Source organism: Pan troglodytes, chromosome 18 (assembly GCF_028858775.2).
Source record: "Pan troglodytes isolate AG18354 chromosome 18, NHGRI_mPanTro3-v2.0_pri, whole genome shotgun sequence".
In the NCBI taxonomy this organism is placed as follows: Eukaryota; Metazoa; Chordata; class Mammalia; order Primates; family Hominidae; genus Pan; species Pan troglodytes.
Window position 1 is genome coordinate 86349313 of NC_072416.2, and position 14498 is coordinate 86363810.

The window sequence follows — 14498 nt, forward strand, 5'->3', positions numbered from 1 at the left end:
TATGATGATCTAGGAATTATCCTACCTTAATCTGTACGATTATCCTTCCTAAGTCATAGATGACAAATAGGCTCAGAAACGCCAGGTGGCTAGTGTGTGGTGAAGCTAAGACTCAAACCAGGCCCTCTTGCTTGTAGAAGTTCCCACCTGCCTCCTGCCACCCCAGGGCTACTCCACTCCCAGAGGTCTGGGGGGTCTCAGCCTGATGGCCTGAGGACGTCTGGCACCCTGCACCCACCGAAGCTCATAAAATGCTTCCATTAGATGGGGATCCTGAGTTATTAGTACCAGACTGCACGGAGCTCACAAGTTCCAGCCTTCTGTCCATCATCACGCAGGGCCTCCTGCTCTCCACCCTGGGATGCTTTTGTCTTGGGAGATGCCAGAGTGAGCTGACATCAGTGGCGCTGCTCCTTGAGGCCATCCACCCAGAGATGTGCAGTGCAGAGAACATGATGGATTGGACCTGGGCCTGGGGGAGCTGGCTGGGACACCCGTGTGCTTTCCATCAACATTTCAGAGGCGTCAAAGAAGGAGATTTGTTCTGCAGTGCCAAGGAGCTTGGCCAGGCCATGCCTCCAGCCCCTGCCAGGAGCTTCTCCACTAGGGCGTTGGATAGCAGAGAGGCAATGGTGGCCTCCACACACCACCCTCTCTCCCATGAAATTAAAGAGCTGCTACAAGAAGTCTCAATCTTGAAACTCAAAGAAATATGAAAAAAAAAATGAAGGTGGGGAAGTTGTTATCATGATGACCGTGTGTTTGTCCTTGGCAGGTTGCTAAGCTGCCTGTGGTGGGTCGGCCCGTGGCCTGCCGGCCCACATACAGCCCCGGCCTCTGCCACAACCCCCAACGCCCAGCGCAGCTTCTGGCTCACTCATCTGCTTTGCAGTAAGTTTGGGTCAAAAGAGGCCTTGAGAAGAGAGACAACCCAACCAGAACAGATGCAGCACGGAACACGTACGGGATCGTAAATGCAGAAACGACAGATTCTTCTATCCCACCTTGAAAGTTTTGGCAAGGCGGGGCGTAGCTCGTGTGTCTGTGGCCCGTGGCAGGGAAGCCTCATCCGGGAATGGGATGGGCTTTTCCCAGGTCATAGAAACCTCGAGGCAAAGGAGAAGGCACCCGTGCACGTCTCTGGTGACTGACAGGTGATAATGTTTGACTGACCGGTGATAATGTTTGTTTGACTGGAGCAGAAACATTTCTGGACTAATTCACCCCTTCGCTCATCTGGATAGAAAAAGAGGGGCGTGCCGGGCAGGGAGAGAGTGAGAACACAGAAGCAGATCAAGGGGACCCGAGCTGAACTCATGTGCCAAACTATACACACCGCGGGCCTGACTTTCACTACGCAAATGCAAGGTTGAATTAGGCACAGCAAATTCAAATGCTATTTATTGAAGGCTGGAGGTGTCCAGGCTCTTGCGGCTTGTGGAATGCTCCCCTCTTCCCCACCCTGCTCCCCACTCTCCCAGTCCTCACCCCCCACTGGCAAATGAACTTGCGTTTCCTTCCATGCAAGTCCACTGAAATCAGGATATTAGTTATATTTGAAGCGACATGTTCTAAAGTTACTCGGAAAGAAAAAGGTATCAGTTTTCCATCAAGGCACTTCCCATCTCAGACGTGGTCCTGGGGATGTGCCCCTGACACCGAAACCAGCAGACCCTGCCTGTGGCTCCCCGGCCAAGACCAGGCACAGCCAAGGCTTGGCTTGGCTTTTCTGTTGCATCAGAGTGAAACTCGCTCACCAGATTCCTCCTGCATTTAAACCGGGCCTCGTACTTTTATTTTTTTATTTTTTTGAGGCAGGGTGTCACTCTGTTGCCCAGGCTGGAGTGCAATGGCGCAATCTCGGCTCACTGCAACCTCCACCTCCCGGGTTCAAGTGCTCCCCCTGCCTCAGCCTCCCGAGTAGCTGGGACTACAAGCATGCACCACCACACCCGGCTAATCTTTTTTGTATTTTTAATAGAGACGGGATTTCACCATGTTGGTCAGGCTGGTCTTGAGCTCCTGACCTCAGGTGATCCACCCGCCTCAGTCTCCCAAAGTGCTGGGATTACAGGTGTGAGCCACTGCACCCGGCCGGCCTTGTACTTTTGAGGCGGTGTTGACTCTTGCAATCCGTAGCTTTGAGAGCTCCCCATCCGAATCTCAGGCACATTTGACTTTTTCACTCTCATAGGAGTGATCTCCTTAGTCCATCGATCAAACTGCTGAGAGCAGGACATGGCCTGCCTGCTGTCATGGCCCGTGAAGCAGAATTGGAGATGAGAGGGGAGGACCTGGGCTGGAGAGTGGGCAGGAAGAGATCCTGCAAACAGGGAACTGAGAGAGGGGAGGGAGGAGGAGGGTTTGAGAGTGGGGAGGGGAGCTGGGGGTGCTCCCTGAAGACCGGGAGGAGAGGAAGGAGGGGAGCTGCAGGCTATGAACGGGGCTGCAGGTGATGAATGGGGCACTCCGGCGTTCTGAGAACTGAGCACAGGGGCACCAGGCCCTAAGTGAGTTCTGCTCCGGGGTGGCCGGGCCCGAGAGCACTGACGTCCAACAGGAGTGTCGCTGCCCACCGCCTCCCACAAGAGGACACTTCGATTTGCCAGAGAAGGGCAGAGTGGGAGATGACTTTTTCTCAGCATCTTGCCTCGTTTTCCTCTTCCCAGAGGTTTGTTTTTAAGGAAGTTTAAGCTTGCTGCACTGGAAAAGCAAAAAACAATATTTTGTAAAATAAATATTTGTTTTGTGCAGACTTGGGCCTTCCCACATGTTGGTTTTTCTTGAAGAGGAGACACAACCACAGCAGGGGTGAGGAGAAGAGAGACGCAGTCACTCACTCATTCAGGAATAATCTTTGAGTTGAAACTGCAGTCTCCTCTTGGCCAAAGGGAGGGTGCTGACCACCTTCACCTGGAGGCCGCCTTCACCTGGAGGCCGCCCACCACCTTCACCTGGAGGCCGCCCTTGCTCTTTCAGGATCCTCTTTCATGGCTTTCTGCAGAGCCACTGGGTCAGAGCACATATGTGGGCCATGAGGACTTTTCCTTTGCACCCCAACACATCTCTACCCGTCCTCCCTGCACCCCAACCCGAAGACGGGCGTGTGATCCTGTGGGTGGGTGCGTGGTCCGTGTGTGTAATTTTGTCCGGAGCAGTAATTCTCGGAGTGGGCCCCAGACCCGCAGTGTAAGCATTGCCTGGTGCTGTGGTTTGGACGTGTGTCCCCTCCACATCTCAGGTTGAAATGTATCCCCAGTGTTGGAGTGAGGCCTACGGGCAGGGGTTTGGGTCAAGGGTCAGATGGGAGGGAGGAAGTACAGATGCTGCTGTCAGGTTACTACATGTATGTGAAGTGGTAGAATATTGTGTAATGGCAGACTGAGAAGCTACAGCTGTAACTTTATCATAAGCCCTATTGCAACCATGAATAGCTACACTAAGAGGTATAACAAGGCAATAGTGAAGATAAAATGAAATAATAAAAAATACTCAGCAGCTCTGCCTATGGAGTAGCCATTCTTTTATTCCTTTACTTTCTTAATAAATTGGCTTTCACTTTAAAAAAAGTACTTGATCCAATAGAAGGAAGAAAAACGGAAACATTATTTAAAAAGAACAGATGAGACAAATACAAAATAAATGTCAAGGTGGTAGATTTAAATTCAACTTCCCAATAAAAATATCCAGATTTTTAGGTTGGGTAGATATAAAAACAAGATCCAAATCTATGCTGTCTACAAAAGAAAAAAAAATAACATAAAAACATAAGTGGATTGAAGATAAGGGACAGAAATAGTTATATTTTGAACTATTAAAAGACAGCTGGGGCAGAGATGTTAGTATCAGATAAAATAGATATCCGAACAAGGAATATTACCAGAGATGAATAGATACATTATATGATCCTGAAAGTGCCATTCTGGCCAGGCGCGGTGGCTCATACCTGTAATCCCAGCACTTTCGGAGGCCGAGGCGGGCGGATCACCTGAGGTCAGGAGTTCGAGACCAGCCTGGCCAACATGGTGAAACCCTGTCTCTACTAAAAATATAAAAAAATTAGCCGGGCGTGGTAGTGGGTGTCTGTAATCCCAGCTTCTCAGAAGGCTGAGGCAGGAGAATTGCTTGAACCCAGGAGATGGAAGTTGCAGTGAGCCAACATGGTCCCACTGCACTCCAGCCTGGGTGACAGAGTGAGACTCTGTCTCAAAAAACAAACAAACAAACAAATAAATAAAGTGCCATTCTGTAGGAAAATATAGCAGTTGTAAATATGCTTGCACCTAACAGCGGAATTTCAAAACACATGGATCACAAAGTAAAGAAGAAATAGAAAAATCCCTGAGTATCATTGGAAACTTCAATACTCCTCCAATACTCCTCTCTGTAAGCTATAGAAGAAGTAGACAGGAAACCAGTAAGAATGTAGAACCCTGAATCACAATATCATCCAAATTGATTGATTTGACATTTATTAAGCAATACTTTCAATATTAGCAGAATACAGACTTTTTTTTTTTTTTTTTGAGACGCAGTCTCGCTGTCGCCCAGGCTGGAGTGCAGTGGCACAATTTCAACTCACTGCAAGCTCCGCCTCCCGACTTCAAGCAGTTCTCCTGCCTCAGCCTCCCGAATAGCTGGGACTACAGGCGCCCGCCACCACGCCTGGCTAATTTTTTGTATTTTCAGCAGAGACGGGGTTTCACTGTGTTGGCTAGGATGGTCTTGATCTCCTGACCTCGTGATCCACCCGCCTCGGCCTCCCAAAGTGCTGGGATGACAGGCGTGAGCCACCACTCCCGGCCAGATTACACACTTTTTTACAAATGCACATGGAGCATTCACCAAGATAGACCATATTCCAGGCCATAAAACAGATCTCAACAAATTTTAAAAAGTGAAGTTATGTGAAATATGTGGCCACAACAGAATTAAGCCAGAAATTAATAGTATGTCTCTTCAAATATTTGGAAGATAAAGAACATATTTTAAAATGACTCATAGATCAAAAAATCCAAAGAGAAATTAGAAAAAAAATTAATTGAGCAAAAAAGAAAATACATATGACAATTTGTAGGTGCTGGCAAGGCAGTGCTTGGAAGAACATTTATAGCATTAAATGTATATATGTGAAAAGAAGAAAGTTCTCCAATCAGTAATCTAAGCTTCTACCCTTAAAAGCCTAGAAAAGGAAGAGCACGATAAATTCAGAGTAAGGAAAAGAAAGAATATGATAATGATCAAAGCAGAAAGACTGGAAACAAAGTCAGAATGTCACTCTCATCACTCTTATTAACACTGTGGTAGAGGTTCTGGCCACTGAAATAAAGCCAGGAAAAGAAGTGAAAGGCATGCAGATTGGAAATAAGACATAAAATTGCCTTTATATGCACTCAACATGATCATCGATGTAGAAAATCCTAAACAATCTACCAGAAAATATGTAAGAGCTTATATATTTAGCAAAGTTGCTGGACATAAGGTTAGTGTATGAAAACCAATTGTATTTCCATATACTAGCAGTGGACAATAGGAAATTGAATTTAAAAACAATATTCACCATAACATCACAAACATGAAAGACTTAATGATAAATCTTACAAAATATGTGCAAAATTTGTTTACTTAAAACTATAAGATGTTGATGAGAAAAAATACAAGAAGACCTAAATAAATGGAGAGATGTACCATGTTCATGGATTTGAGGACTCAGTATTGTTAAGATGTAAATCCCTGCAAACTGAGCTATAGATCCAATGGAATCACAATCAAAGTCTCATCAGACTTTTTTTTTTCTTTTAGAAACTGCAAGCTAATTCTAAACTTATATGAAAATGAAAAGGCACTTAAATAACTCCCACAACTTTGAAAGAGAAAAGCTTCCAAATCTTCTTTGGAAGATTCACACTTGATTTTTGCAAGAGGTACAATAATGCCACTGTAATCAAAACAGTGTGATATTGTCATAAGGACAAACAAGTCGGTCAACAAAACAAAATAGAGTCTTGGAAATAAACGCATGTATATATGGTCAATAGATCTTTTTCAACAAAGTGCCCACATAACTTGATGGGATAAAGATACTCTTTCCAACAAATGGTTCTGGAATAGCTGGACATAAGTCTCCAAAAACAGAGAGAAATGAATCTCAACTTATACCTTACATTAAATACAAAATCTAAATCAGAATGGTTGTAGACCTAAAGGTAAAATTTAAAACCGTAAAACATCTAGAAGAAAACAAAAAACTGCTTTGTGAGAATTTGATAGTCAAAGATTCTTAGATAGGATACAAAAACATAACCCTAAAAGAAAAAACTGACAAACTGAACTTTATCCAAATCAAAAGCCTCTGCTCTTTAAAGACATACTTAAGAAAACGAAGAGACAAACCACAGGCTAGAAGAAAGTATTTACAAAACACATTTCTGATAGAGGACTTGTACCCACAATATTTAACTCTTATAACTCAATACTAAGAAGACAAATATAATCCACTAAAAAGTAGGTAAAAGATTGGAAATAAGACATGAAATAATACCTAAGATGTTTAATAAGATGTTTAACATCACTAGTCATGAGGGAAATTAACATTGAAAGCATTATGAATCACCACTGCCAGGTGCTGATGAAAATGCCGCGTGCCTGGAGTCGCGGGCGTTGCTGGCGGGAGTGGAAAACGGTGCTGCCGTTTGGAAGACAGCTGAGCTGATGAGTTGAACGTACCCTTAACATGGGCTCCAGCAATCCCACTCTCAAAAGAAATGAAACTGCACATCCCCACCAAACCTGCACGCAAATGTCTAAAGTGGCTTCACTCACAACAGCCCACATGCCCATCCACAGGTGAACCCGTGAGCAACTGTGGTACCTCCACCTGCCCCACAACCTACAGCTCAGCAGCACCAAGGGCAGGACGCTGGTGCCACCACACGGGTCCCGCGAAGCCTGCTGCGAAGTGAAGGAAGCCAGACACAAAAGTCTCCATCCTGCGGGAGTCACTCACAGGACAATTCTGGAGGACGCAAAGCTGTAGGACCGAGGAGAGACAGGTGGTGGTTGGGGGCCGGGAAGGGGCCTGACTGCAGAGTGGCAAAATGTGGGCTGCCTCTGTCGGGGCAGAAGTGCCTCACTCTAGACCCTTACCAAGTCGTCGGCTGTGCATCGAAAAGGGGTGAGCCTTATGTGTGTACGTGATACCGCAATAAACCTGACTTGTAAAAGCAGCATGTGAAGTCATCAGCCCAGGACCCGGCCACAGGAGGGGGCGCACGGTGAAAAGGAGACCCTGCTGGGCCCACCTTGCCCGGTGGGTGGGACAGGGAGGCGTCCCTGGAGAAGGCGGCCCATGGGCTTGGGGGAGGGATGTCCTCCAGGGAGTGGGGAGAGCCACTCCCGTCTTCCTGGGGCTCTTCCTTGCCACCCCAGCCCTTTCCCAGCTTTCTGTTCCTACCGGGAAGGAGGAACGCAGAGGTGCCGGAGTCTCCGGCACTTTGAGGCGGGCAGAAGTGGAAGCTTGGAGTGGGCATAGATTTGCCCCTCCCCTGCCCGGGCTGGGATCTGCACTGTGGCCCCCGTGTAAACAGACGAGACGACCCTCACATCCCAGGGAGAGCCTCACGTGGCTGGGACTGATTCTAGAGCCCCTAACTCAGCTCCGTGCCAGGGAAGACCGATCACCACAGGCCGAATTCCGGGGTCACGGCAGCGTGGCACCCAGCCTGGCAGTGTGGGGCTTGGGGCCACCAGAGCCTCCAGGGACAGGAGGGCACAGCAGTGCAGCCCCTGCTAACCTTGGCAAGCAGGAGGGCGCCGTGATTAAACGTATGATTTCTGCCACCTCCAAAGCCGCAGCCAATGAGAAGGCTATTTTAGCAAAACTGGAAAGAAAAATGCAATTTTTCTTGGCCACATCGTCTTCGTTTCCTCTGCTCCTGGCGTTCGGTTTGTTTGTCTCTTCTCGCTATTGAGAGGCAGTTTTGCCAGCCTGTGCCTCCCGCCGGCTGTGGCTCGAGGTGTGGACGCCCGCGCCACCTTCCCGTTCCCGTTTCAGGGGGGAAGCTGCTGAGTTCTGGAGCTGTGAGTAGCACCGCTGTCGCCGCAAAGCAGAAGCCCCAGTGATTAGGGACGCTCCACGGACTTCACGGCTGCACGGCCGGCCTCACGGGCTGCTGTTGCTCCAGCGTCTTGGGACGTGCGAGAGGCATTTACGACCTCAGCGACACATTCCCTCAACCTCGTCACGCTGCAAGTGCTGCCAGGGTGTGTTCAGGGGACACTCCCTCTCGGGCTGGCTTGTGCGGGGACACGTGCGTGCACACACAGACACGGACTCACATAAATGCAATCCACATGCACACACTCACACAATAGGCTCTTATGCACAGACCCTCACACTCATGTGAACACACTCATGCACACGCAAGACTTACATATTCACACTCACACCCGTGGGCACACCCAGACATGGATACACACTCATACAGGCACACACGTATCCAGACACCCACGCACAGACACACTCACACACACGGGCACACCTAGACATGGATACACACACAGGTAGTCACAAGCACTCACATATCCAGACACCCATGCACACACACTCACAGGCACACCCAGACATGGATACACAGGCACACACATATTGGGACACCCACACATAGACACTCACATTCACACACGGGCACACCCAGACTGATGCACACGAACACAGACACGCACTAGTATAGCCAGACACCCAGGCACACTCAAACTCTCACAGTCACACATTCACATACACTCACATGAATACAATGCATGCACACACACATACCTATACACTTGTGTGTGCAGAGCACACACACTGACACATTTGCACTTATACTCACATGAATACAATAGAAACACATGAATACACACTTGTGTGCCCAGACCCACATTCACACATTTGCACACTCACATGACTATAATACATGCACACATGCATACATACATGTGACCAGACCCACGCCCCCTCACATTCGCACTCACACACACGTGAATGTAGTACTCGCACACACACGCATACACGTGCCCAGACCTACAGACACACTCACATTTGCACACTCACACATGTGAATATAGTATATGCACACACTCGTGCCCAGACCCACAGACACATTCGCACACTCACATGACTATAATACATGCACACATGCATACATACATGTGACCAGACCCACGCCCACTCACATTCGCACTCACACACACGTGAATGTAGTACTCGCACACACACGCATACACGTGCCCAGACCTACAGACACACTCACATTTGCACACACACATGTGAATATAGTATATGCACACACTCATGTGCCCAGACCCACACACATTCGCACACTCACACACGTGAATATAGTACATGCACACACGCATACACACTCGTGTGCCCAGACCCACAGACACATTCTCACACTCACACACGTGAATATAGTACTCGCACACACACGCATACACGTGCCCAGACCTACAGACACACTCCCATTTGCACACTCACACGTGAATATAGTATATGCACACACACACTCATGTGCCCAGACCCACAGACACACACATTCACACCCTCACACATGTGAATATAGTACATGCACACACACACACATACACACTCGTGCCCAGACACACACTCTCACAGATTCGCACACTCAGAGTGCCCCCCTCCCACTCACAGGCCTTGTCCTGGGGACGAGTCAAGCCGTCAGGTACCTACACTCTGAGCTCCCGGATCACTGGGCCGACACCGGAGGCTGCTGCTGTTTGTGGTCCGTCTTCCTGTGGAGTGTATTCGACTGCGGGGGCGTCCACAAGGGGGGTGTGGGTGGGCCCGGAGACCTTTCTTCCGGGAGGCCAAGTTTCCAAAGCCAGTCCTTCACGTTCAAGGATGCCCTCTCCCTGCAGGATCCTGGACTTGTCATGGGGTCTGGATTAGGTTATGCTAATGGCACCCACGCTTGGCCTTTCCCCTCTTTCCTTATAAATCAGCCAACAATGGGAGGCCATGGGCTTCGCCAGAAGCCTCTGGAAACAGAGCTGCTCCTTTCCAGCAGGCCAGGCCGACCGGGGAGGCTGCAGCCCCATCGTGTGCTGGGGGAAGGTGAGCCAGGCTTCCATCACGTGCCGGGAGCTGATCTTGGCAGGCCGCGTCCTCCCGAAGCCTGCACTTCAGCCCCAGGGTTTTCCGACCGCCTCTGCTCCCAGAGGGGACCCGCAGGGACGAAGAGGCAGAAGACAGCACCGAGACCTCAGTGTCGGGGCGCGGGTGCTCCCAAAGCACAGCGAGCCCACCTCCCCCGACAGAGGATCGTGCGGCAGTCATAGTCGCACACGGGGCTTCTGAGACGTGCGGCCCGGGCCTAAGAGCTGCATGTGTGCAAGCCGCTCCGTGTTGGAAAATGTATGTAAAGTAAAATAAACACGGCTCTCGCTGGGAGGGCTCCGGCATCCAGGGTTCTGGCGGGGCGGGGGGATGCGGTCAGCCAAAGCATTTGAGGAAGCGGCTGTGACTCACGGGGCCTGAGCTGCAGAGGAGCTGGCTGCCGAGATGCAGGACACGCCGGAGACACTGGACCCGGGACGCTCAACACACCCTGCCCCCCACTGCAGAGACGGGCTCCAGGGAGGCACAATGGCAGGCTTTGTCTCTGGAGAAAGTTCTAGCAGCCCTGCAGGTGGGGCGGCTGGGAGGCCCTGGGGTATGAAGACGATGTAGCGGGGCCCTCTGGAAGGCAGGGCTGGTGGGCGTCTGGCCAGCAGGTCAGGACTAGCTGAGGTGTCTGTGGAGACCCCCAGGGTCCAGCTCACCTGGTGGGGGGAGCCCTGAGCGGGTGGCGCAGGTTGGGGACCCTGAAGCAGCTCTTCTTTGCCTGGGGTGGCCTAGGAAAGCCGCCTCCAAGCTAGGCCTCCCAGATCCGACCGGACCCCGCAGAACCTAGCACGTGTGGACCCAGCACCTGCCCAGGTGTGTGACTTCAGTTTCACGGTCAGCATGAGAACACACGTTCTGTTAACAGCAAAATTCTCGTTGATAAAAATGCAGATGAAATTGCATGCAGGAAGGAAAACCTCCAGAATGGCTCCTACAGGCAACATCTCACAGGCCCTCTGTAATCAGAACAGTGTGAATTACGCCAATTACACCAGGACAGGGAGGCCCCTTGTGGGAACATGGCACCAGCCGGGACCCCAACAACTGCTCCCCACAGAGGGTATTTAGGTTCTTTTTTTCTTTTTTATTTTTTTGACTTGAAGAAATCTCTGTAAATTGAATCTCAGAAACGCTGGAAGAATCCCAAATGTGGTTTATAGAAACAGTTTGAAGTAGTCCAACTTAATTCCAGATTGCCTGCATTTTTTTTTTTTTTTTTACATCTGTGAAATCAAAACCAGACAGAATGCTGTGTTAAAATGCGGTGCCTAATGGTGATTTTTCCCATGGCCAATGTAACGAGTCTCAACTCTTAGTTTCCCTGTTTATCTTGGAGTGTCTGAAATCACATTGACTGCCCTCTCCTCCTCCTGCGCTGTTGTCTCTTTTTCCCCAGCAGGGTCTCAGGAAAGGGGCCTGGGAAGAAAAGCGGGTGGGCAGGGGCTTTCCTGGGATGCGTCCCGGGCCCTGTCTTTCACACCAGCCTCCTGGCTCCCCTGCTCCCCAGTTCTCCTCCCATAACCCCATCTCCACTTTGGAGCTCAGGGCCTGGCCCTAAGCTGATTCACGCAGTTTCCAAGCAAACAACGAGCTTTGCCACCTCTGTGCCTCTGCCCGTGCCATGACCCCTGCCTGGGGTGCCCTTCCTTGCTGCCCTGGACAACTCCTCCTTTCCTTCCAAGGTCCAGATCACGTCTCACCTCTCCTGTGACACCCCAACACCTCCTCTCCCCCAGAGCACCACAGGCTGCTCCCTCCCCGAACCGAGCACCCGTGTAACTGTACATCTCACTTGGGTAGCATCTAGCACATCTTGGGGGACCATCTGCTGTCTCCTTAGTGTCTGTGTAGACCTGGGGTGTCGTACTATCATCCTGGGGGCCTGGACTGCTGCCTGGAGGGTTCTGAGGCTGTGCCTGGCCTAGTGGACGGCATGGGCTGCTTAATGACATCTTACAGCATGCAGGAAGGGCGAAGTGCAGCTCCTGGATGGGCTGTTGCCATGGTCTGGCCCCCATGGTGCTCAGACTTGCCAGAGCATCTGAATCTCTGGGAGTCCTGTTCAACCTGGGTCCCCAGGCACCACTGCCAGGGATTCTGAGGCAGGAGGTCTGGGATGCCCCAGAACTTGCGTAGCAAACAAACTCTCAGGGATGGCCAGTGCCACGGGTCTCCAGGCTGGGAACACGGATCCCAGTCCAGGCTAGCTGCCCCTGTAGCCCTCGGGAGCCCGTTAGAAATGCAGACCCTCCGCCTGCCCAGATCCACTGCACGAGAATCTACATGTCTGCGAGATTCCGGGGGCACCTGTCTGTGGAGTTTGAGGAGCACAGCCTTAGATGCTAGTCCCCGGTGTGGGCACCATGCACCACTCCTTCTGCATTTGTGTCACTACCTGCTTCTGCACCTAGGAGGCACCTCAAATGCCATTTAGAATGGATGCTCAGTAAGCCAAATGTGGCCTCCTTTTTCCCTTTTGGAAAGGAAGGTCCTTCTTTCTCAAACCTTGTGTCTAGAATGTTCCCCAATGAGGGGAGGCTGTCTCACTAAAAACACTGAAAGGACATTGCTTATACACTGGCCTTCTGTAGAGAGCCTCTGCAGCCTCCAGGAAGTGTAGCTCCTAACAGTCGGCTGCACTGACTCAATTATACCTCTGTTGGACCTTCCCAAGTGCAGAGCTGCCACTGTCACTTCTGATCGTAACAACCCAAATGCATGTCTCCAGATAGCACCAGAGGTAAGAGCTGGAGGGATAAGGATGGTAATGCTTGGGTGTCAGCCCCACAAAGGAGAAGGGGAGCAAAGGTCTGATGGGGGGATGTGATGGTTCTTCCCAACCGGGGTCTCTGATGGGGGGATGTGATGGTTCTTCCCAGCTGGGGTCTCTCATGGTCTCTCTCTGACTGGAGTTGGGGAAGGATATTTGGACACCTGGACATGCATGTCTGCATGCCCCTGGGACGTGCTCTCTAGAAAAGCACTGGGCACGTTCATTTATCCACCATTCCACATGCACTTATTGTGCTCCTACTGTATGCCAGGCACTAGGTTGGGTGCTGGGGAAATGCTCCTATGGGGGAATTGTTTTCTGTGCTAATTGTTGCCATAGAAAAAGGCACAGGCTGGGCACAGTGCCTCACACCTGTAATCCCAGCACTTTGGGAGGCCGAGGTGGGTGGATCACCTGAGGTCAGGAGTTGGAGACCAGCCTGGCCAACATGATGAAACTGTCTCTACTAAAAATACAAAAAATTAGCTGGGCATGGTGGCAGGCACCTGTAATCCCAAGTACTTGGGAGGCTGAGGCAGGAGAATCGCTTGAACCTAGGAGGTAGAGGTTGCAGTGAGCCGAGATTGCACCACTGCACTCCAGCCTGGGTGACAGAGTGGGACTGTGTCGGAAAGAAAAGAAAAACGCACAGATATTTTAACCAACCAGGAGGCAACCAGACTCTGGGGAACTTTCAAGATCCTTATCACAATTTCCCACCCCACCCACCCTGTTACTTCCTCTACTTTTCTCTCTCTTGTTGCCTTGTCTTGACCCTTTGTGCTGCAAAATGGGTACCCATACATGGGGCTGGGGGCTTTAGACCAGTGGATGGGTCTCAATCCACACAAACAGCTAATCTGGATACATGAGGCCAAAACCTTCTCATTTTTCTGGGCAACTTTTTTTCCTGGCCCAAAATGTTTTGATTGTTGTAAACTCACAGGAGTGGGGTAGACCATTAAGGCTAATTTCAGGCCCAATATTGTCATTTTTAGAGGAGAAAAGTGGAAACCCTGGGCACTTGCCTGGGTAGTGGCTGAACCAGAGGTGACACCTTGCTCAGTCCCAGCACAGCCCCACCATGCACCCGGCACCACACCAGGCACTCACCCTCTTAACTCATGCAACAGGACAGGTGGCGTGTTTGTGAAACTAGTGGAGGTTTGTGTTCAGGAGGTGGAGGAGGGAGGACAGGAAGGAGAGGGAGAAGAGCATGCACTGGAGAAGTAAATCCAGGGATCACACACAGCCACGTCCTCACAATGCATGCTTGAGATCAGTGTTTGTACTAAGGGCAATGGGGAGCTATTGAAGACTCCAGGCTGGAAGCAACACAGGCAAGAGTGTGTCTTAGAAGCATCTCTGTTGCATTTGGTAGGCTGAGATAGAGGCTAAACTGAGGCTGTTGGAGAACTCAACAGAGGAGGGTGTTGGCTTGAACTAGGGAAGTATGTTGTGTAAACGGGAGTGCTGTGACCTGTTGCAGTCCTACTTTCCCACTGACTTCTATGGAGTATCAGTTTCCTGTTGCCTCTGTAACACACTGCCACAAACTGG

The 14498-nt window shown here is 50.3% G+C and overlaps 2 long non-coding RNA genes across 3 annotated transcripts in view; one reads left to right on the forward strand and one right to left on the reverse strand.

The window, feature by feature from the left end:
* LOC107968934 (uncharacterized) overlaps positions 1 to 14498 on the forward strand; it is a 178515-nt gene that overhangs the window by 74750 nt on the left and 89267 nt on the right. The gene's annotated exons all lie outside the window — the stretch shown is intronic.
* On the reverse strand, positions 1375 to 7633 carry LOC134808835 (uncharacterized). Of its 2 annotated transcripts, XR_010152686.1 has the most exons (4): positions 7147 to 7633; positions 6872 to 7030; positions 2841 to 3009; positions 1375 to 2703 (listed from the first exon to the last, which is right to left on the reverse strand). It is a non-coding gene; the product is annotated as an uncharacterized LOC134808835 (long non-coding RNA). The 2 variants fall into 2 exon arrangements; XR_010152687.1 differs by lacking the exon at positions 2841 to 3009 and having other exon boundaries at positions 1378 to 2703.